This window comes from Camellia sinensis, chromosome 9 (assembly GCF_055761805.1).
Source record: "Camellia sinensis isolate YWXY chromosome 9, ASM5576180v1, whole genome shotgun sequence".
Lineage (NCBI taxonomy): Eukaryota > Viridiplantae > Streptophyta > Magnoliopsida > Ericales > Theaceae > Camellia > Camellia sinensis.
In genome coordinates this window covers 115,043,813-115,065,644 of record NC_138969.1, presented here as the reverse complement: position 1 = coordinate 115,065,644, position 21,832 = coordinate 115,043,813, and the positions used below count along the sequence as shown (strand labels likewise).

Here is a 21,832-nt window from a genome sequence, read left to right as displayed (position 1 = left end):
ATTTTTTTACTATAAACAGAGCAGGTTCTAGCAACAAACAGAGAGGTTTTCGAAGGGTATTGTCAGTTGTGCACATGTTGTTCCTCGCCTCTCGTCTATGTCCATTAGATTTGTAGCTTTTAGATTCGTATGTTGTAATTAATTTGTTGCTTTGGTTTCATTCAAATTTGTAATAGTTAATTCATTCATTCATTCAATTGTGTTGTAATAATTAGTTAATTAGGGCATTCATTCAGACCGTCTGGTACAAGGCAAACTTGTAATATTTGTATGTCTTTCAATCTCCATTTCTTTCTCTCTTTTATTTATATGCTTACCGTGGTTGTATATAGCTTCATATTTTTTGTTTCATATCATTACCATGCCTTGGATCCATTTTTGCATGCACTAAAACTCAGCTAATCATGCATGATGCTCTTACCAATTCCTAAATGATTATATGCGCTACCTCATGCATTGAGTTACTTCACATGACATGTTAGTAGCCGAATTTATTAGTTGCATTTTGTATGTGTTGCATTAGCCATTTTGCATATAGGATCATGCATTTTTCTGAATTGCTTTCTTTTTCTTTGGCTTGCCTTGGAGTACTAGGTGAGCATTTTTGCTTTAGCATATTACATTTATGTTTGTGTTGCCATGTCAAGCATACCACCATGAGGCTACGTGCTCATTTGAAATTCCTCTTTGAATGCTTGTGGATGAAGGCTATTTTGCTTAAGTTGGAACGACTTTGATAAATGTACATATGAGCTTGCTTTTCATTCAAGTAGCACATATTCAAAACTCTTTTCAAACAAACATGAAATCAAAGCATTCCAAAGTGGGTGATGTAGCCTGTGGAGGCTGAATAAAATCAGTTATGAAGAGGCCAAGGCATTTGATCGACATCCAGCCAAAGTAATTCGGCCCTACCAAGGGCTCATAAAGCCGAATAAATGAATCGACCATATAATGAGCTGAACAGGAGCCAACACTCAATTGGAAGGCCGACTAGGTAACTACTTGCAAGATCAAGAGTGGGCCTGACCCTCGGGCCCAGAGGTAATTTAAAAAGGGAGGAATGCTAACTAAAGGAGGCATGTGAGAATAGAGGAAGTAACTTGAAATAGAAGTAAACTAGAGAGAATACTAACTTGTCCATCGTAGTGCTAATTTCAGCACCTCTGACCGGAGTGTTCATCCCTTTTTCAGGTAGCAATCAAAGGATCAAAGATGTCTGACTGGATTCCGGAGTATTTCCAAACCACATCTCCACAATTGGCACCGTCTGTGGGAATACTCAAGTGCATCCATGGCGGGCATAACAGATGATCCTTCAGTAGTTATTGACGATGTTATACCAAGAGATGACATCAGTCCAAGAAACATGCTTGGATCGGAGAATATCACCGTGCGACGAGCCCTGAACTTCGACCCAGTAGCTTAGACCTCACCCTCAACTTCTGTACAAAACACTATGTAGACAATCATGGATCGAGCAAAGCGAAATGAACAGCATCTTGAAGATATGATGGCTGAGAGTGAGCGCTTGCACCAGGAATTGGCCCTGGAGCTAGCCAAATCCCAGCATGCCGCATGCCATGACTAGGGTCAATCCCATGGAAAGAAGGATGATCGATGACGTCGACTTTCGAAATATGATAATGGCAGTGATTCTGACTCACCATCCCAGGAACCCAGAAAGAAGGAACGAGTAGATGTATCTAGCTCATCCGAAGGAAGTTCGTACGTATGACATAGGCGAGGGACAGGAAGTGATGATTTAGATGAAGAAGACAAGCATGACCCTTTCGTACGACGCATCGCAAGGGCTATGCTGCCTAAAAAGTTCAAACCACAGACATTTACCCTATATAACGGAAAATTAAATCCCGTTAACCATATTCATCATTATAAACAAGCGATGATGTTGCATGTTGATGATGAAGCCCTCATGTGTCGAATGTTTCCAAGTAGCCTGGGACCGTTGGCCATCAGATGGTACTATGAACTGGAGTCGGCGTCAATAAAAAAGCTTTTATCAACTCCAAAAATCCTTCAAGGCAAGATTCATCACCAATGAAGTTCAGCCAAAGCAAGCCGACTATCTCTGGGCAATGCAAATTAAACTAGAAGAGACCCTCCGTAAGTATTCGAAGTGCTATTAGGAATGTTTCAACCTGGTGGATGATGCCTGTAATGATTCCATGGCTATTACTGCCTTTAAGATGGGATTACATTCTGATAGTCCTCTCCGCAGTTCATTGACCAGACGGCCCCCCAAAACAGTTTGGGTGCTAATGATGAAAGTTAAAGAATATTGTAAGGTGGAAGATGATGCCCTGCGAGTCAAGGCCAGACAGAAAGTTGTTAAGTCGGCTCCATCTGGCCTCGTTCAGCCGATAAGCGCCGTGCCATCAAGGAGCCCCGAACCTCAGACTTGGGCTAAACGAGACAAAAGGTGTCATTCGCGTAATGCAAGCAATCAGTGTTCACACCGATCAAACGAACAATATCAAGTGGATAGCAGGCGCACAAGACATTCGGATAAGAAGTTTACGGAATTGGCAGAGCTGATCAGTAAGATCTTATCCAAAGTCCGACATCTTCCATTCTTTAAATGACCGTCCAAAATGATGGGGCCTCCTGATATAAGAAGAAGGGATAAGCAGTGCGAATATCATAAGGACCATGGCCACGATACCACAGTTGTTATGCATTAAAGAACCACCAGGAAGAGTTAGTACAAGACAGCCGACTGGCGCAACACGTCTGAAAGAACAATCCATCAAACATGGTAGCCCTACGGCCAGATTCACCTCCACTTGGCATAATTTACATGATATATAGCCTATCGTCGTCAGTCAAGGTACATACAATTCAGTTGCAACCTAGCCTTCCCAAGCTAATCACACTAGCCAAACGGCCCCATGAAACTGGGAGGATTAGCTTCGACGACGCCGACCTAGATGGAGTAACTCTCCCCCACGCCGATCCCCTCATCGTCGAGCTACGCGTGAACAGATTCACAGTTGAGTATGTTCTCATCGATCAGGGAAGCACCTCGGAAATAATGTATTGTAAGACGTTTATTAAACTCGGCTTCACTGATTCGGATTTGTTGATGGCCGATTACCCATTGTTCGGCTTCAATGCCAACCCTGAGTATCCCTTGGGTAAGATCACACTACCAGTACAGGCGGGTGTAGCTCGACTTTTTCGCGCCCCCTTTCGGAAACTCGAAAGAAGCCCTACAATTCGGACTCCCGTGGTTCTGAATCTAATCTCACAAGTGAAACGTGAAATTGATAAACACCAAAGAGTCCAAATCCAGCAAATCTTTTGACAAATTGATTTTCAATAAAAAATGCCAAAATTGGACTGCTTTGCCAAATACCGAGTCGCGACCTAAATATATATATATATATATATATTTTGGTGAAATTTAGGAAAATTATGGCTCGTGCCAAAGGCCACGTGTCCGTCATCACCAAAGTTGCCTCGGCTCGGGAACTTAGGTACGAGAGGGGAAGATCATGAATTGGGCACCCCCACTCGCCCGATCAAAGATCGGCCTCTACTAATCATGATGTGATTTTTATCAACACTATGTGTTGTTGTTCCGGTTATTAGGCTAGCATTACTATGTGATGCGCACAAGCAAGTATAGACTAGTTTGTCCGAATTGGAACAACCCAATTTCATGTTTGTTTTGCGAAAAGGGTTTGATTTGGCCACCTCAAGTGGGCTTAAAGTTTGTGAATTTACCACTAAACATAGTGGGCTTAAAAAACGTACATTTATTGAATCGTTCCAATTCAAACAACAAGCCTTCATCCACAGACAACCAAGCAGTTTATCAAGTAAACAGTTAGCCTCATGGCAGGCATGCTAGACATGGCAATCACTCACACTTATGCAAGTATGCTAAAGCATTAAAAAAACTCCCCTAGTACTCCAAGCTAAAAAAAGAAACTAGTTAGAAAAATGCATGTTCCTAACTATGTAAGATGACTAATGCTACACATAATTTGCAACTAATAGGCTCAGCTACTAATATGGCATATGGATCAATTAAATAGTATGCTGTCTAAACATGTATTCAAAGAAGTATTGAAATGACAATGCAGTCTGAATGATGCGCCGAGCCTCAGTGCATGCAATACAAGATGAATGGATGCAAGCATAAGGTATGCTAATTGAAACATATCCCTAATCTAACCATCAAAAGAAGTTAAATAAAAGGGAGAAAGACGTGGGTTAGAAGACATACACATTATTACAACACGCTCTCACGAAGGAGAGCCCGAATGAATAAGCTAGCTAAGCTAATTAAGCTAATTATTACAAAACTTGAACGAATAATTAACTAACTATCTAAGCTAATTAATTAAGAATTTAACTAGGCTGAACTAATTAAATATTACAATACAAACTAATTTAATTAATTTAAACTAATTGAATGAGTAAACTAATTAGCTACAACTAATTAAGCTAATTGAAATATTACAACACAAACTAATTAGCTGCAACTAATTAATTTACAACAAATGCATAATTAAATGCTAATTTAAACTAATTAACAAGCTAACTTGTCCTGAGAAACAAGGGAGGCCCACGCATGCTCGGTTTCCACCTGAAGAATATCCACTGTCTACCCTCGAAAACCTCTATTTGCACAACCTTTGCAGTTTTTCCTTCTCTAGATCAACTCTGCCATGCTTCACAAGCACACTACCCAAAATTCACTGGTGGGCGGCAGGCCAGGAGTGGTGGATGGCCGGTCACCACTAAGGGGTTGCCATCCAACACTGATGGCCTACCGGCCAGTAACAGTGGCCGGCCGGCCACTGATGACTCATTTTTTTTTCTGCAACAAAGAGCAAACATGGCAAAGAGAGGGTATTCTCATAGGTTGTTTGTACTGTGTATCCCTCCTTATCATCAAAATATCTCAAAGGAGTGATACACTTGGTCCTTAAATCATCAATCAGGCAATTTCAATGCATGATGGCTAAGGAACCAATTTGTACAAGGTCAATAAATGCACTAATAAGACTCAAGACCATCACCCTATCATGCACGATCAAGGGCAATGGAGTCATTGGAACCTTGGCACATTTCATCACTCTGAGTATGAAATGCCCCAATTTTCCTTGTGTTCAATTAATGTCTGATTGAACACATCAAAACAGAACCAAATTCTTATCTTTGCTCACTTTTTTAGTTTCAACTTTAATCATTTTAAACTATTAACCATTCCTTAACCAATTAAGTCCATTGGTGGGAAGTCATCTATAGAAAAAGAAGTGTCAAACAAGGGGTAGTTTAAGGCAAGACAGAGATGTCATGCCGTTGGCAATGAATCCCCAAAAGAGGATTAAACCATTAAGCAATGAACCTCAATCTCAAGCTTAAACTATCCTAAGGTTGAAACAAGCCTCAAAGAAAATGAAAAAGTAAAGAAATGAGTGAGATTGCAGAGATTATAAGCGCTGAAATGAAGTGAGAAAAGCACTAAAACATGGCAATCAACTCAAACAAGGGGTGTCTGAAGGCTTAAAACACCAAGCTTGTGAGGACTATTACACTAGAGGCATGCAAAACAAGACTCAAATGCAATAACCAACCAAAAATAGAGTTGAAACAGTCTAAAATAGAGCCTAAAACATGTTGGAATTAAGATACAAAAGGCTAGAAAATTAAGCTAACCCATCGAGCTAACTATGCTAGCAAACAAGACACAAGGAGGGGAGGCTAACCCCTCCAATTTTGAACTTTAAAACATGATTTTTATCACTGAAAACATTCTGAAATTTAGTGTTCAAAAACCCAAAAAAAGATAGTTTGAAGGTGGGAAACAAAGGTGGAAAAGCCTTGAAAGCAAGAAATAAAGAAGGGTGAGATACCCCCTAACCTTAAATGGCCTAAAACACTAATTTCAACCCACAAAAGTAGAGGTTTTTACAGCTCAAAAACAGCCCAAAAACAGTTTGAAAAGATTGGAAAACAAGTTTAAAAGACAAGTATTATACTTCTTGAAGCAAAGAACAATTCTAGGCACTAATTCAAGCCAAAACCACCCTCAAGAACTCCAAGAAGGCTTCAAGGAACCTCAGTTCAAAGATGATTAGGGCATCATTGGTAATTGTGCGATAAGTAACACACTGGTGGTTATACGGTAAGCGATGTATTGGTATTGTATTAACCAAGCGGGAGTCAAAATTGCCCATGGCCAGTGTTAGTGGTTGGGTAAGAACGACATTTCTGCGGGGAGTTGCCTAGAGCTAAGTAAAATTGACTATTATTCATGAGAACTAAAATTTAATTATTAGCTTTACTTAATTATTGCTTACACTGTATGTTGTGATCGGCCGTTATGTTATTTGGAATGAGAAAAGGGTCGGGGTGTGTGTGTTTACTAGGCATTCCAAGCTCATGGCGTTTTGTACCAGGTGAAGGCAAGTTTTACATCAAGAATGGAATCCCAAAAGATTTGAGGAACCATGGCTACCTTAGAGATTAGATTTTATATTTCCTATATTTTGGATAATCTTTTTGTATCAAAGAACTGGTCTATATTTAAAGACTTGAAGAATTTTATCTGTAACTATTATTAATATTTTCTTTTAGTGTAATTATTTGTATTTTGTGCCTAAAAATGATGTGTATCTGCTAGTTAAACCCCGGTGTATCATTGTATTATATTATGAAAATTTGGGGGTCACAACTTGGTATTAGAGCCAAGTTCAACCCTTAGCCACGCTTTTCGACTTAAAATTAGAAACAACCTTGCCACCGACTATATTACATTATGATAACACTACTTAGTCTAGAACGTAGAAGATGTCAAAAATTAAAATTTTCTCGACCAACCCTAGGACATTTCTTAAAATTTCAGGCATGGCAATGTCGATTTGTGAAAGTATATAGTCGTGACTTGATGATTCTAGTATTGGTACCAACTGTTGAAAAAAGGCTTTTAGATAAAGGCAGTGGAACCAGAATTTCATAAAAAGAAAGGAAAGGTTTGGGTTAATTAACGAACCAAAACATGCAGTTGCCCCAGAGCGACCGAGAGTGGTGATGGAGTCGATGGTTGAGTAAGGCTACCTTAGGTGCTTATTAGGTGTTACCTGGATTGTGTTTCAAGTAGAGCATTTCACTTTATTAATTTCCTTGACTAACTGAGTTAACAAAACCCTAACCTGCATTTAATTGCGCGTTTGGAAAATGGTGTACCATACAAGAGCAAACAAATACATAGGCGACAACAATGCCACCAACCACAATGATGACGCCAATATAAACAGGAATAGGTCACCTGGGGTCAACAATCACGATCACGCCCCTACACCTGCTGCTAACTTACTCGGGAATGTCAGAAATCAAATTTTAAAAGAATTAGGAAGGCTGAGGAGAACACGTCAGAATGGGAGGACACATCTATTCTCCGAGTTTCGCAAACAGAGACCACCGATCTTCACTGGCGAACCCGATCCTAAAATTACTGAAAACTGGATCCGAAAAATTGAAAAGGTGTTCAATACGATGGGAATAACTGAACACATTGATAGGATTGCTCTAGCAGTTTACCAATTAGAAGGGGAAGCAAATCATTGGTGAGCCCTGATTTGGAAATCTAGGGATATCACCGCTATCACATGGGCGTATTTTAAGGAGTTATTTTTAAGAAAGTACTTTCCGAACACAGTTAAACAAGAAAGAATTCATGAATTTCAGAACCTAGAACAAGGCATGATGCTGGTGACCCAATACGTGGCAAAGTTCGAGGAGTTGGCGCGTTATGTGACTCGATACGTAGCAAACGATGAAGACAAAGCACAAAAATTTGAATGGGTTCTAGACCCTACAATTCGAGGAAGAATATTGCCATGCAACTTCCCACTTTTGTAGATGTGGTTGACACAGCACTTGATTCAGAACGGGAGGTGGTAGATTCCAAGTGGATTTGGAGTTTGAGGAAAGAAAATAATTAATCCAATGTGGGGCCGAAAAGAAATAGTCGAAGGCATGCAGCACAAAAGTCGTATTCTAGGGAACCCCAACGATCGCAATAGCAAAATCTAAAGGCGAGTTTTCAGACTAGACCAGCTGGGTTGATCCAGTGCTATCATTGTCAACAGATGGGACACAGGACGTTCCAACTTGCCGGAAATCAAGGAAAGCGCTTGGAAGGAAATATATATGTTACTGGTGGGCAGCAACCATGGGTAACTAAATCGGGAGCTGCTAGGCAACAAAATTACAAGGCGGAGAGTAATCAAAAATTTGGATCGGTTAACAATCAGAGGCCAATAGGCAGAATATTTGCACTGCAAGGAGAAGAAAATGAACATCTCACTAGGCAGTATCTTGAGGAAGAAAAGTACACCACATATGATCTTAAGGAACCACAGTACGAGCCATGGCTAACTTAAGAAAAATATAACTAGGATATTAGTTTTAACTCTTTTGGATGGCCTTTTGTAAAATGAATATAGACAATGTAAATTTCCTTTCGTTAATATAGTTTTAGAACTCATGAGTACATGCTTTATTCATTGTATTCTTTCTTATCTGTTATGTGGATGCGTACCTTTACGAATTGTTTGTGCGTTTGATTTTCAATCTCCAAGCCATGAATAGGTCCAACTCCAAAATCATCTTGGACACATATTGATCGTCTATATACCAATCGCGATCGATGGCAACCAGAAGAATGAGATGACTTACACATTCATTAGGTCGCTTTTATTGTTTAAAGGGGATATAGACCAACTTCCCTGATTAGTATAAATCAACGAACGTAATGACACCAAAAACCTAGAGAACGATCATCAGGATACATTCATAGTGAGTACGTGGACTATAACATTAGAAATTGGAAACAGGGGTTTTCACAATGAAGCAACAACATTATTACCTATACAACGAGTTGTTCAGAATTTTTGCGAAAAAAAAAAAAACAGATGATGAAAATACGTTGACAGAATCTACCTGGAATCACAATGATGCAATGTGGGTAAATTCTCCACAACTTTTTTCCGGCTTAAATTTCAAGGAAAAAATTTGTTTAAGGGGGATAGGTTGTAGAGACCCTAATTTTTGTAATTACCATTGAATCCCTAACCTTCAGTTTATTTTAATAAAGCCCTTGAATTTTTACTTAATTGCGTTTTAAACCCTAGAATAGGGAAGCAACACGGATTAATTCGAGTAAACACTAATAGATTCCGGTAGATTAATAATCACCTTTAAAACCCTATTATTAATTATTAGACCTTATTATAGATTAATCACTTTAAAATCTTAATTCTCGGTAACGCTGTTTTTGCTCAGTTTCTCCCCTTTGTTTGCGCTTTAATTTAACAGGACCCAAATTTATTATTTTAACTATTTTCTAATGTTAGTATATTGTATACTAAATATCAAGGTTTCATAAATTTAGACTCGGTCCTTATATACTTCTATTTTAGTTCATTCCAAACCTCGATTGTAATATTTTCTTAATTAATGTACTTTTGCCTATTATTTTATATTTATAAATACAAATATCTTATATATATATATATATATATATATTTCTTGGAGCCCAAGTAGTTGGCCATGGGATGGATGAAAGGGCTTTGATGGCAACTTTGACAAATTACACTTGTGGAACTTGGCCCCTAAGAAACCTCTCAATCCTTTCTCTATATATGCACACTTCTCCCTCTCATTTTACACATTTTTAGCCATGCACTAGAGGAGTGAGAGAGAGTGATCTTGAAAAAGAGAGAGAGAGAGAGAGAGAGAGAGAGAGAGAGAGAGAGAGAGAGAAGAGAAGAGAAGAGAAGAAGAAAAAGAAGAATTGTGTTGAGTCTTGTACAACAAAGGTAAACCTACATCACCTCTTCTCTCAATTTCTTTTACCACTTGTTTTTCCCCTCCTAATACATTCTCTTTGTATATATATATATATATATATATTGTGCTCTAGGTCTACACTCCTGTATTAATGTGCATTAATCAAGAAATGGTGTGCTTCTTTTTCTTTCTTCAATTTTTAGCAGCAAATCTTTTCCCTCTCTTGAATTTATTTTCCTATCAAAACTCCATAAACTCAAAATATGTTTTTATTGTGTAATATTTGGTATTTTTAGAGCATGTGATAATTTTGGTAGGACCTAAGAATCTGTTTTTATAACCTAAACAATATTTGTAAGTTTGTTGCTCACAGAACCAGAAAAACAGTCAACTTTCTCTATTTTTATAAAATTTCAGAAAAATAATCTTGAGTCCACTTTTATGTAAAATCTTAATATTGGTGTTATATTTCAACTAAATTTTTTTTGAACTCAAGAGACTGAGGGGCTTGAGAGAAAAATCGATTTGTGTAACGGTCAGCGAATCTGGATAGATCTTGGTAATTCTGAATTATCTTAAAATCAAAAAATACCTATCCTACTTTTGTAAGTTGAGTTTGAAACTAGACTTATTTATCTAAAAAATCACATGAGGCAGGTACTTAGGGCCAATAAAAGTATTTTTTTCATAATTATTTTCAAACTGGTTCAAATCTGAAAATATGGAAATTTGTGTTAATATGCTCTTATTTGGTTTGCAACTCTTATATTCTATGTTTCTTGAATGTTTTAGTCTTGATTGTAATCTATGATAAATTGCCAATTTTTTTTACCATGAATAAATTACTTCTTGTTTAGTTTGGATTCGTAATAATATTGACCATGCTTTGCTATAACTGAGAACATAATGCACATAATAAAAGGAAAATCAAATGGGATAGTAATGGGTTGCGATCATTGTATTAAATTTTATGAGATAATGAAAAATGGATTCAAGAGTATGATATAGTGGAATGTGTTCCATTTTTGTGAAGTCTTGTGTAAGTGTGTTTTCGAAGCCTAACATGGCACGAGAGGTATTCTGGCTAGTTAACTGAAATGGGAGGCATAAGGGTGGTTGTGTGGGTCTTACATAGGGAGAGCATCCTTAGAAGCCCGTTCCCTTGGGACAGACCGTGATATCACCACTCGGGTATGTAACCTAGGTGCGTGGGCATCATTGGTAATTGTGCGGTAAGCGATGCATTAGTATTGTATTAACCAAGGCGGAGTCAGACTTGCCCGTGGCTAGTGTTAGTAGTTGGGTAAGAATGGCATTCTACGAAGAGTTGCCTAGAACTAACTAAAATTGACTATTATTCATGAGAACTGAAATTTAATTATAAGCTTTGTTTAAATATTGCTTTCGTTGTATGCTATGATTGTGCCGTTATGTTACTTGTGTATTTGGAATGGGAAAAGGGTCAGGGTGTGACTATTTACTGGGTATTCAAAGCTCATGGCGTTTTATGCTAGGTGAAGGCGAATTTTACACCGAGAACGGAATCCCAAAAGATTTGAGGAACCATGGCTGCCTTAGAGTTTAGATTTTATACTTCCTGTATTTTAGATAATCTTTTTGTATCAAGGAACTGATCTGTATTTAAAGACTTGAAGAATTTTATCTGTAACTATTATTAGTATTTTCTTTTTGTATAATTATTTGTATTTTGTGCTTAAAAATGATGTGTGTCCTCTAGTTAAACCCCGTTGTATCGTTGTATTATATTATCAAAATTTGGGGCGTCACACCCATAACACCATGCACCTCCTATTTGGCCCTCCTAGTTTGGCCTACTCCCTCTCCTTGATGAGAATTACCCCAACCACTACGACGAGGTCTAGCACGGCTTCTATCACTACGTCCAAACAACCTATATAAGAATAAAATAAAACTTAGCTCATGAATTATCCCATGCGAAACACACATGTTATCTTAATTTGTTTACACCTAACAATTTTCACAATGCACAAACCACATAAACACCCAATCATATAAAACACATACGAATTATCCTCCTAGGATGCCAATTTGCCCCACCAACATTCAAGGAATTCAAGTTAGAATGGCATTGATCAAGTGCCCTCCTAACAAGACTCCTAAGAAATCCGTAGGCACAAACTTCCGAAGAGTTTAATCCTATACTCACATAGTCACATAGGTGCCCACAAATCAAAGTAAGCATATAAACGTCCCATTCTAGTCTTGTAACCCATTGTGTCAAATGTCACTTTCCATGAGCCCAAGGTATTCAAACCTAGGTGCTCTAATACCAAGTTGTAACGTCTCGATATTTATACAATATTATTATCCAATCTCATGACATTCATGGAAACAATGAATAAGAGTAAATAATTTTATAAACTGAAATCCATCACATTCTTATAGATTCCTCTTTAAGTTCTTTATAATAATTTACAATACACTGAAACGTACATATATAAAACAAAACATCGAATTACCAGAAAGGCTTATACATTTCAAGGCTAAGGGCCTTGATTACAACCAATAAAATCCTATCTCGACATGTAAGCTTGATAGCTGTAGGGAAACAACATCACAAGGAAGCTTCAATGCTTTGTTATGAACTCCATCTACTTGTAACAAAGTTGTGGCTCATCTTCATCACCTGGAATTTGAGGATATCTAGTCCATAAAAGGGAGTGAGCTTGTACGTCTAGTAGGAAATAAACTTAACAACTTATATGTATGTTCAATATGATTGCAAATCTCAAACACTCACCATATTTACCGGCCACCAAGCATGGTAGGGTAAGAGAAACCCTCTTACTTTTTGAAAACCTCCACATTTACCAGCCACCGAGCATGGAAGGGCAATTGGACACCCATTTCATTTCAAAAACACTGCCAAATTTTCCAGCCACTAAGCATGCAGGGGCAATTGGACACCCATCAATCGTTTCAACCATACCCTCCATATTTAGTTGCATTTTGCATGGAAGGGTGATTGGGAACCTTTACCACAATACCAATAACTCTGCGTACAGAAGAGTAATTAGACATCTCAACATAAACAACACATTTCTAAAACCACACACACACTTTAAAAATTGCTCAACACTTAATCCAAAAATCATGTGGATGCAATGTAATGTGTGAGTTTCCAAATATTCCAATTTAACAAAAAAATATTTTTGTTATACAAGAAATCAATAAGTGAGAACTAGTGAAATATTTTCTATATCCATGAATTCAAGTCTTTCTCATTACCAGCTACAATCCCATGCAAGACATTATATTACATCCTTCTAACATTCCAAAGTCTCCATACGATTCACTTCCACGAATCCTTCATAATATTATCATAATTCATAATTCTTCCCCCCCCCCCACACACATATATATATATATATTCATGGAATGTCAAATGAAATTTCAACGCAAGGCACTATTTAGCTCAAACCCTCTTTTAATTTAAAAATACCAAATCTAGGGTTTCAAAAAAATTGGGAGCTTTTCTCATTTCATCATCAAATCCACAAATCATCAAATACTTCTGATCAATATCTCCAAGCATTCAAAATATTTCAAAAACTTAAGTGAAAACCCCATTTTTGAATATAAACATCTTTTAATCAAGATTTCCAACTTAAAACAACCCACAATTTCCAAAATACAACATAATAAAACAAAATCATAAATGATTAGAGTTAAAAGAACTCCCTACCTCAAGGGTGACAGCTATCTACCAAGACACAAACAGAAGCCTCGACGAAACCACTATCCAATCGATCAGAAGAACGATCTTCATTTCTCCTTCACTAATCTTGGATGATCTATGGTGGATCCTTGGTGTAATGGGATGAAATGAGGCTAGGGTTTTCAGACATGAACAAGTGAAGGAGAGAAAAGTGAGAGAAAAAGAACAAAAAAATGGATTTTATATTGGCTAATCTCGAATAGACTGCTCGAGTGAATACTAAATCGCTCGAGCGTCAAAGACATAAGGCCAATTGAGCGATCAAACCTTGCTCGAGCGCAGAACACGAACTTCTAGAAGTTCATACTACCAAAGAATATGTCGTTCGAGCGACCACTCTACCGCTCGAGCAAACACAACCAACTCTTAGAATCTCTAGCTTGCAAACAATGTATTGGATGCTTTGCAAGATCGCTTGAGCGAACACTTATTTGCTCGAGCGAAAAAGAAAATTTTCAAACTGTTATAGAAATTTAAAAACATTGAAATGTAATTACTTTTAACTTTAATAAAGCATATGTACTATTGTCAAATTTTAATTCAAATTCAAATGGTTGGAAGACAACATCCACCTGCAGCTCATGTGCTCCCATTTACTAGTATATATATAATATATGTAGTATTTGTTTTCTTTTTTCATTTTTATGTGACACATTCTAAATGCTTATTTTTTTAAAAGTCCTATCAACATGTCTTTTCTAGTTACAGATAAAATTCTACACAAATTTAATTTCAATAATAACCAATTTTATATAGACTTTATTTGAGAAATACTTATTTTTCATTTATTTTTTTATCGTGTGTTCAATTTTGTCATTGCCAGATTTCTTTTATATACTTGATATTTTAATTTAATTATGATGATATTTGAAAGCAAAATTATCTCGAGATACAAATAAATAAGACAGAATGTGCTTAATTATGTGCATCGCATTAATTAAATTAATTTTGTTTTATATTTTTTACAGTTTGCCTATCTAATTGATCTATATTAATTTATATTTAATTTTTTATTTAACATGAAATTATTTATTACAAAATATTTATATTTAATTTAAATTTTATATACCTATATACAATATGTATGAATAATTCAAAAAGAATATTAAAGAAAAAATTAATATTCTACGTAATTAATTTGTATATTTTCTTCTTAATCCAATCATAACATATTTATATTTAATCTTTTAAATAAATTTGGTGTAGTTCTCTTTCCACATATTTTTATTTTCTAAATAAATAGAAAAATAAAAATAAAATAATTAGAATCACTTTTAGTTTTATATTACAATTTTTTTTTCTAATTTAACTATTATTTTTAATATCAAAATAAGTATTCATTTTACTATATTATAATTTAATGTATATCATATAAAATCGTTATATGATAGTTATACTTTTATAACACAATAGAAATAGAGCTATCAAAATAAAAATAATAATAATTTAAATAAATGTATTAAATATAAGTATTCAAATAACAAATTTATAGAACGATAAGGCTAAAACGATTAAAATAAATAATTTAAATATAATTTATTTTAAATTCAAATTAATATTATTATTTTGTAACACATATCGTAATATAACACACCATGAGTTATAACCAAGTCATAATTTGTATATTATAGCATTTTTTGTTATCTTTTATTTTTTAAAAAAATATTTTGATGATTTTTAGTAAATTTTATTAATACAAATGAGGATTTGATTTCGTGTCTTATTCACCCAAAAAACAAGGATTTGATTTTAGGTGGAGAATATATATATTTTTTTTCATAATTTTGAAATAAATTGTTTTTATAAGTTTTTATTTTACATATCACACGTAATAACAAAAAATTTTATCACCCATTAACAAATTTTCTACAGATAAGGTATTAAGACGCAAAATCAACTTTTTATTTTAAAAATAAATTCCGGTGAATCGCACGGGTCAGCTACTAGTGAACAATTAAAGTCATGAATATTCCAATCATATTTTAATTATTTTTTTAAAGAGTAATTTGAATTATAATTTCTCCTTAACAAAAGCGATAAAGAAGTAAGGGAGAATTTAAAAAAAGTGAAGTAAAAAAATTATTTTTAAATGACGGAGGCACAATAATTATTTTCATAATCTCATACACATCATTTTAAAATTATTTTTCTACCCTCTACTTGTTTGACACTCTCGCAAGAAATAAAAATGAGGTAGGTGAGAGTTTATTTTTTATTTTTTAAATATTAACAAATGTTACGAGTTTACAAAAAAAAAAAAAATGTTACGTGATAGGGAACATTGACTTTAGTTAATGTTTAGTAATATGTTATATTAAAATTGTAATTTCGTTCACAGTACGAATTTAAAAGATACGTTAAAAATTTGGGGGAGAACATTTATGGTTATATTTTGTTCTCTTTTTCATTATATTAATAATCTACAAAATCGAGACCGAAATATCATTGGATCCCTAATAGTAGTTCAAGAAGTAGGTTTAGTGGTTAATATGCATAAAATGTTTAAAATATCTTTTTTTACTGAGTTTAATGATTAAAATTTTTATTTTTTCATCATTTTGCTTAACAAAATAGAAAAATAATTTATATTAAAAACAAATCAAAGGGAGATTAACCAATAGACTCATATTTTGAAGTTGTGATCAATATAGTCCCATATTTTTCTTATTTTTATTTTTTTATTGTGATCCATTTAATCTTTTCGGATGTGTAATCACTAATTTACCCGCCATATTGGAGTGTCACATTTAGGAAAAATACACTAACTAGTTTTTTAGTATCACGTTATCCCTGCCACGTTAGAGTGTCACATTTGAAAAAAATGCAGTAAGGAGTTTTTAATTTTTTCTTAGAGTGTTACATTATACCTGCTATGTTGGAGTGTCACATTATATCGGCCACGACGTGACATTTGGAAAAATTACACTAAGGAGCTTTTAGTTTTTTTTGGAGTGTCACATTATAGTTTTTAGTGTTTTTGGAGTGCCACATTATATCCGCCATGTTGGAGTGTCACATGTTACATTTAGAAAAATTACATTAAGGAATTTTTTGTTTTTTTAGAGGGTACCTGTCACATTGTCACATTTGAGAAAAGTATACTAAGGAGTTTTTAGTTGTCACATCATATCCATTACGTTGTCACATTTGAGAAAAGTAGACTAAGGAATTTTTATTTTTTTTGGAGTGTGTCACATCATACTCGCTATGTTGGAGTGTCACATGTTACATTTGGAAAAAAAATAAATAAGCAAAGGAGTTTTTATTTTTTTGGAATGTCATATTATACCTAACACATTGTCACATTTGGAAAAAAAAGTACATTAAGGAGTTTTTAATTTTTGTAGAGTATTATATCATTCCCGCCACATTGGTGTGCCATATCAATACCTATTACATTGGAGTGTTACATCATAGAAGGGTATAGTCGTCCACCAAAACATTACCAAAATATAAACAAGATCACACGGAAAAAAACTATCCACTAATAAGACTTAATAGATCAATAGAAAAAAATTAGGACTAATTACAGTATTTGTTCGTGAGATAAGATTTATTGGTTAACATTTTAATTTAAATTTTAAATTGATAAAATTAAAAACTCAATTAATTGACGATATTATTGGACATCATTAAGTTAACAAACATTTCAAAGTGTATTCCGCAATGGCTAGTGCAAAAGCAAATGCATTGCGTGTTTTATTTGGTATCTTAAAGAATACGGTAATGTTATGGTACATATCCTAAAAAATGCGTTTCATATGTAAGTTATAATATTTACGAGGTTAATTATCACAAATATTGTAACTCAATATTATAGGAGTCAAATTTAAAAAAAAGAAAAGAAAAAAAAAAAGTTATAACCAAACATCACATAAAATATAATTAAAGAATTCTTGGATCATAACCAAAATAATATCACAACCATTACAACGTGTAAAATCAATTCATAACTAATTCTACAATAGGTGATGACTAAAGGCCATCAAAGTCAGGCATATAGATAAAATTTCCCTAAAGAATAACCATCGCATTACATGTACCCTTACGTTAAACAGTAATGCTAGGCATCATGAAAAATCTTTTATGAAAATAATCATGAAAGTTTTCTAACTCTTAGATTACATTTAGAATAAAGCACCACACACTAATCAAAGTAATTTAAGGATCCTAAATTTTTATGATTATTTTTATGAAATTTTTTTTATGATCCATAACTTTTCCCTACGTAAAATTATTGATGAGCTGTTTAAGCCTAAACTTGTTGAATAACAATGAACATAAAACAAAATTGTTTGTAAAATGACTTTCACATGGCATTAACTGTTTGAATTGTTTATAGATTTTTATTGTATCAGGTTGGGTGAAGACCCACAATCTCTTTCTTTGATTACTCTGTAAATGACTTTGTTAGGTGCATTGAACGTGATAGAAAGTCAAGAATTCGGAAGAAAAGGAAAAAGAGCTAGGGGGTCGTCTAGGTCTGGCTCCGGATTTCTTTTGTTTTGTGTTGTTTGTCGTTTTTGCCTTATCTTGTTGGTTGGTTGCGTTTGTGTTCCGTTTGGGCGTTTTTAGAAGTTGTTTAAACTATAAGGCCACTGAATTTATTATTTAAAGCTCATATACAAAAATTTCAAACAATTTTTATTGGTGAAGGTCTCATATTTTAGAAGAATAATAAAATAAGACCAAAATTAAATGTTTAGTCTATTGTTGAGTGTCACTTGTTGGGTTTTGATTCTGCATATGACACTACAGGAAATATGTGATATAATGGCGTTTTTTTAACGGCGTTTTTGTAAACGCCACATTTTCTAATATTAACGACGTTTTATAAACGTCGCAATTTAATTTAATAACAAGGTACCGTTTACCCTGTTTAAAAACGCATCCCACATTTTAATTAAATAAAACGGTACCGTTTAACCCCTTTGGAAACGCCTTCGAATGTATGCCACTCTCACGCGCTCTCTCTCCCTCTTCAAACCCTCATTCTAATCTGAGAAACCCTTCTTCTCACTTTCACTCACTCAAATCTGAGAAACACTAGTGTATGAATCTCGCTCGCTCGCTCTCTCTAAACCCTTAAAGTGATTTCGATATCAAAGTTCGGTGATCCAATCTCAGAGTGATTTCGATTTCGTAGAGCAGAATCGATTTCAATATCGATTTGGAAGATACGATTCAACCTTCTTCAGCTCAGTGATTTCGATTTCGATTTCGATTTCGATTTCGAAGTTCTCTCTCTCTCTCTCTCTCTCTCTCTCTCTCGATTTCGAAGCTCCACCACCACCACCACCACCACCACCATCTGCATCGTCTACTAAGGTGAGCACTACTGTCTACAATCTCGATTTCGATGTCGAAGTTCTCTCTCTTTCTGTCAAAATCTTCATTCCGCTGATTCTTCTCCTAGGGTTTACAGTCTTGAATCTCCTTCTATGGTTGGAGGTGAGGTCAGATTGTGTGTCAATCATCATTTCTATCGCAACTTTACTTTTTGTTGTGCTTAAATATCTCAATTGTTTAAATGTTGTTTTGATTACATTTCAGTCCCTTTGTTTGCGATTTGATATGTTAGCAGTCTCTTCGAATGTATCCCTCTTATGTGTTTTTTTATTTGTAATTTTTAATCTATTCTTTTCAGTTTAAGGTAATGATGCATATTGCAATTCATGACTCCATAATTCAAATAAATATTTTCATTTGCAGCCACCCTTTTTTTTTTTGGGCCAAAAATCTATGCAATCATGTATTTACTCCATTTTGTCATTGTGATTTACGCTATTGGCTTTGCATTGCTTTATTTCTCATTTCTTACTTTTGTCTCTGGAGTTTGAGAATGGACAATTTTCTGCACATTTTATTTATCTCATTACTTTTACTACTTCCCTTATTGTGAGGTGTCTTGTATTTACCATTCACTCTAGAGTACTGTAAGGGGCCTTTTTTGGGTAAGGTTTCATAGAGAGTGTTATAGAAAACTGTGCTGCATTGAGAGGTTGAAAGTCTTCTTATAATCCTTATTGAGTATAGTGGATTTGTTCTCCATTTCTGCAGTAGATGTAGGCACACTCTGCCAAACCACGTATATCTTGTGTCTTGTTTTTGCGTGTGTGCTTTTGTTCTATTATTTACTGATTGATTGTGTAATTGGAATCACAATTCTGAAAAACATCTCTACTGACAAGATTGATAAAAATTTTCATTAACCAGTTCTGTTCTTTCGTATTGCAGGAAAATGGGTATCATTTACTTTTGCTAAGCGCACGTGCTATCTCACAGGCCTATCACACTAGAGAATTCCTATTCAACCTTAAGCAGGTGATGAGATGGAGAGTCAATGTCACGAAAGTGATTGGTGCTATCTGCTGTCTGTTTCCTCACAGATTCTATTTCTCTCTTTTGCAGGATGGAAAGGCTTTACCCGAAGGGCCTGTTGTTATTTCCCCTGACGGACTGTTTCCTTCCTTGTTTCGAGAAGGTACTTGGTGTAGTGCTCTGTTTATTGAAACTCATTCATGAATTGCCTGATTTTTGTAAATTCCGCAACTTTATTTTCATGCAAGTGTAACAATCCACACATTTTGGGTTTTTTGCAAATTATATTGTTTGATCCATTATCTGAAAACAAGAATAGGAATGATTTGCAATCTCTGCAAATAGCTTCCATTAATATGTACATCTTGCATATATTTAGTGCACTGAGAGATTATCCTATCAAAATTTTGCAGTCATCAGAAGAGCTCCTCATGAATTCAAAATTGCTTGCTTAGAGGTTGGTTCTTGTCATCTCTACTACACAGGTATCTTAATATGTCTGGAAGAGAGAGGTTCTTAATTATGTTTGTTTAAATATGAAGTTCCAAGCACAAACTCGAGCTCATCAACATCAAGACATGGATTTGATTCTCAAATTGTAAGTCAGAAAGATTTTAGTTTCCAAGAAACATTTGTTGACAAGATTCTACTTTTGAGTTGCCTTAATTGGGTTTGGGAGTTTGAAGTCTATTGTTTTAAACATTAAGCTGGAAGTCATAGATATCAGTCGAATGCCTTTACAACTTTTCAAACTCAAGGCAATGTCAGGAAACATGAGATATGTTTTTGTCCAACACTAATATTATTTTGCAGATGTTCTGATGTCTGTACAAACATATATGTTATGTTAATTGTATGTGTAAGCACATGGTTGTGTACCACATATTTTTTATGTGCCTTTTCAGACTTGCGGAAAATCTCCCAAAGCTTTCTAGACCTTATATAGATTACAGAATTGCCTCTCACGCTTTTTTTTTTATTATTTATTTATAAACTTTGCACTTTGGTCACTTGATGTTTGCCATAAGTTAAGATTTGATTTTTAATTAATCTTCATTAATATTTGATTACTACCATATGTTGCAGAGTAAACTTTTATTATTAGTTTCTTCCTTGTGTCATTGCACCCCTATGTTTAGATAATTGTTTACTACAGTTGGGCGTTAGCTCTTCGGATTCCAATCCATGCTAGCTCAGGGTTGATTCTTCTCATTCCCCTCAGATCATCATGTTAGTTGGGCTAGAGCAGATCTGCACCAATCCTCAAGTTTTTCTAAGTCAAACTGTGGATTTGACTGACCTGCTCTCTTCTATATGAAAGTTTTAGAACTGTCATTCTCATTCTCATTCTCTCACTCTTAATTTGTGCTATTGTGACCTATATTTTTTCTTATCTTTTTTAGCCTGAAATGTCAGATCTGTGTTTGTTTCAGATTTGAGTTTAGCTTATAATCAAGTTGTATGAGGAAGTTTGATGCTTTTTTACTTTTCACAAAATCTTTTGTAGCTTAATTTCGATACTATATTATTTTCTTCTCCTTCATTTTTTTTTTCCATTTATTTTATGGAACTATTTTTGATCCATCATTGAGTTATGAAGAGCGGGAAAAAAGGAAGAGACAGGCTGCCGAAAGAGCTGTTTTTCTCCAGGATCTGCTAGTCTCAACTCTGTTAGACGACTAGTGAAGCAGCAGTAAGTTGATATAGAATAGCTATAAAATTGAGTAATTAAATGATCATGATTAGGGGCAATTTGGGTATGGTCTCGCATTGTTCGACAACAACCCAACGTCTAGCCCAATCAAATGTTTTATTGAATAATTTCAGAGGTAATTATTCTTTCTCCTTCCTGTATCTTTCTATAATTTTTTTTGACTTTAACAATGAAGCAAAATTTGAAATGGCAAGTTTTCTAAAAAA

The 21,832-nt window shown here is 34.8% G+C and overlaps 1 long non-coding RNA gene across 3 annotated transcripts; it reads left to right on the top strand.

Moving 5' to 3' along the window:
- Nucleotides 1–18,584: 18,584 nt before the first annotated feature.
- LOC145798723 (uncharacterized) lies at nt 18,585–21,758 on the top strand. Of its 3 annotated transcripts, XR_014340183.1 has the most exons (6): nt 18,585–18,919; nt 19,829–19,915; nt 20,003–20,075; nt 20,326–20,369; nt 20,455–20,510; nt 21,513–21,752. It is a non-coding gene; the product is annotated as an uncharacterized LOC145798723 (long non-coding RNA). The 3 variants fall into 3 exon arrangements; XR_014340182.1 differs by having other exon boundaries at nt 20,455–21,758; XR_014340181.1 differs by having other exon boundaries at nt 20,326–21,758.
- Nucleotides 21,759–21,832: the final 74 nt, after the last annotated feature.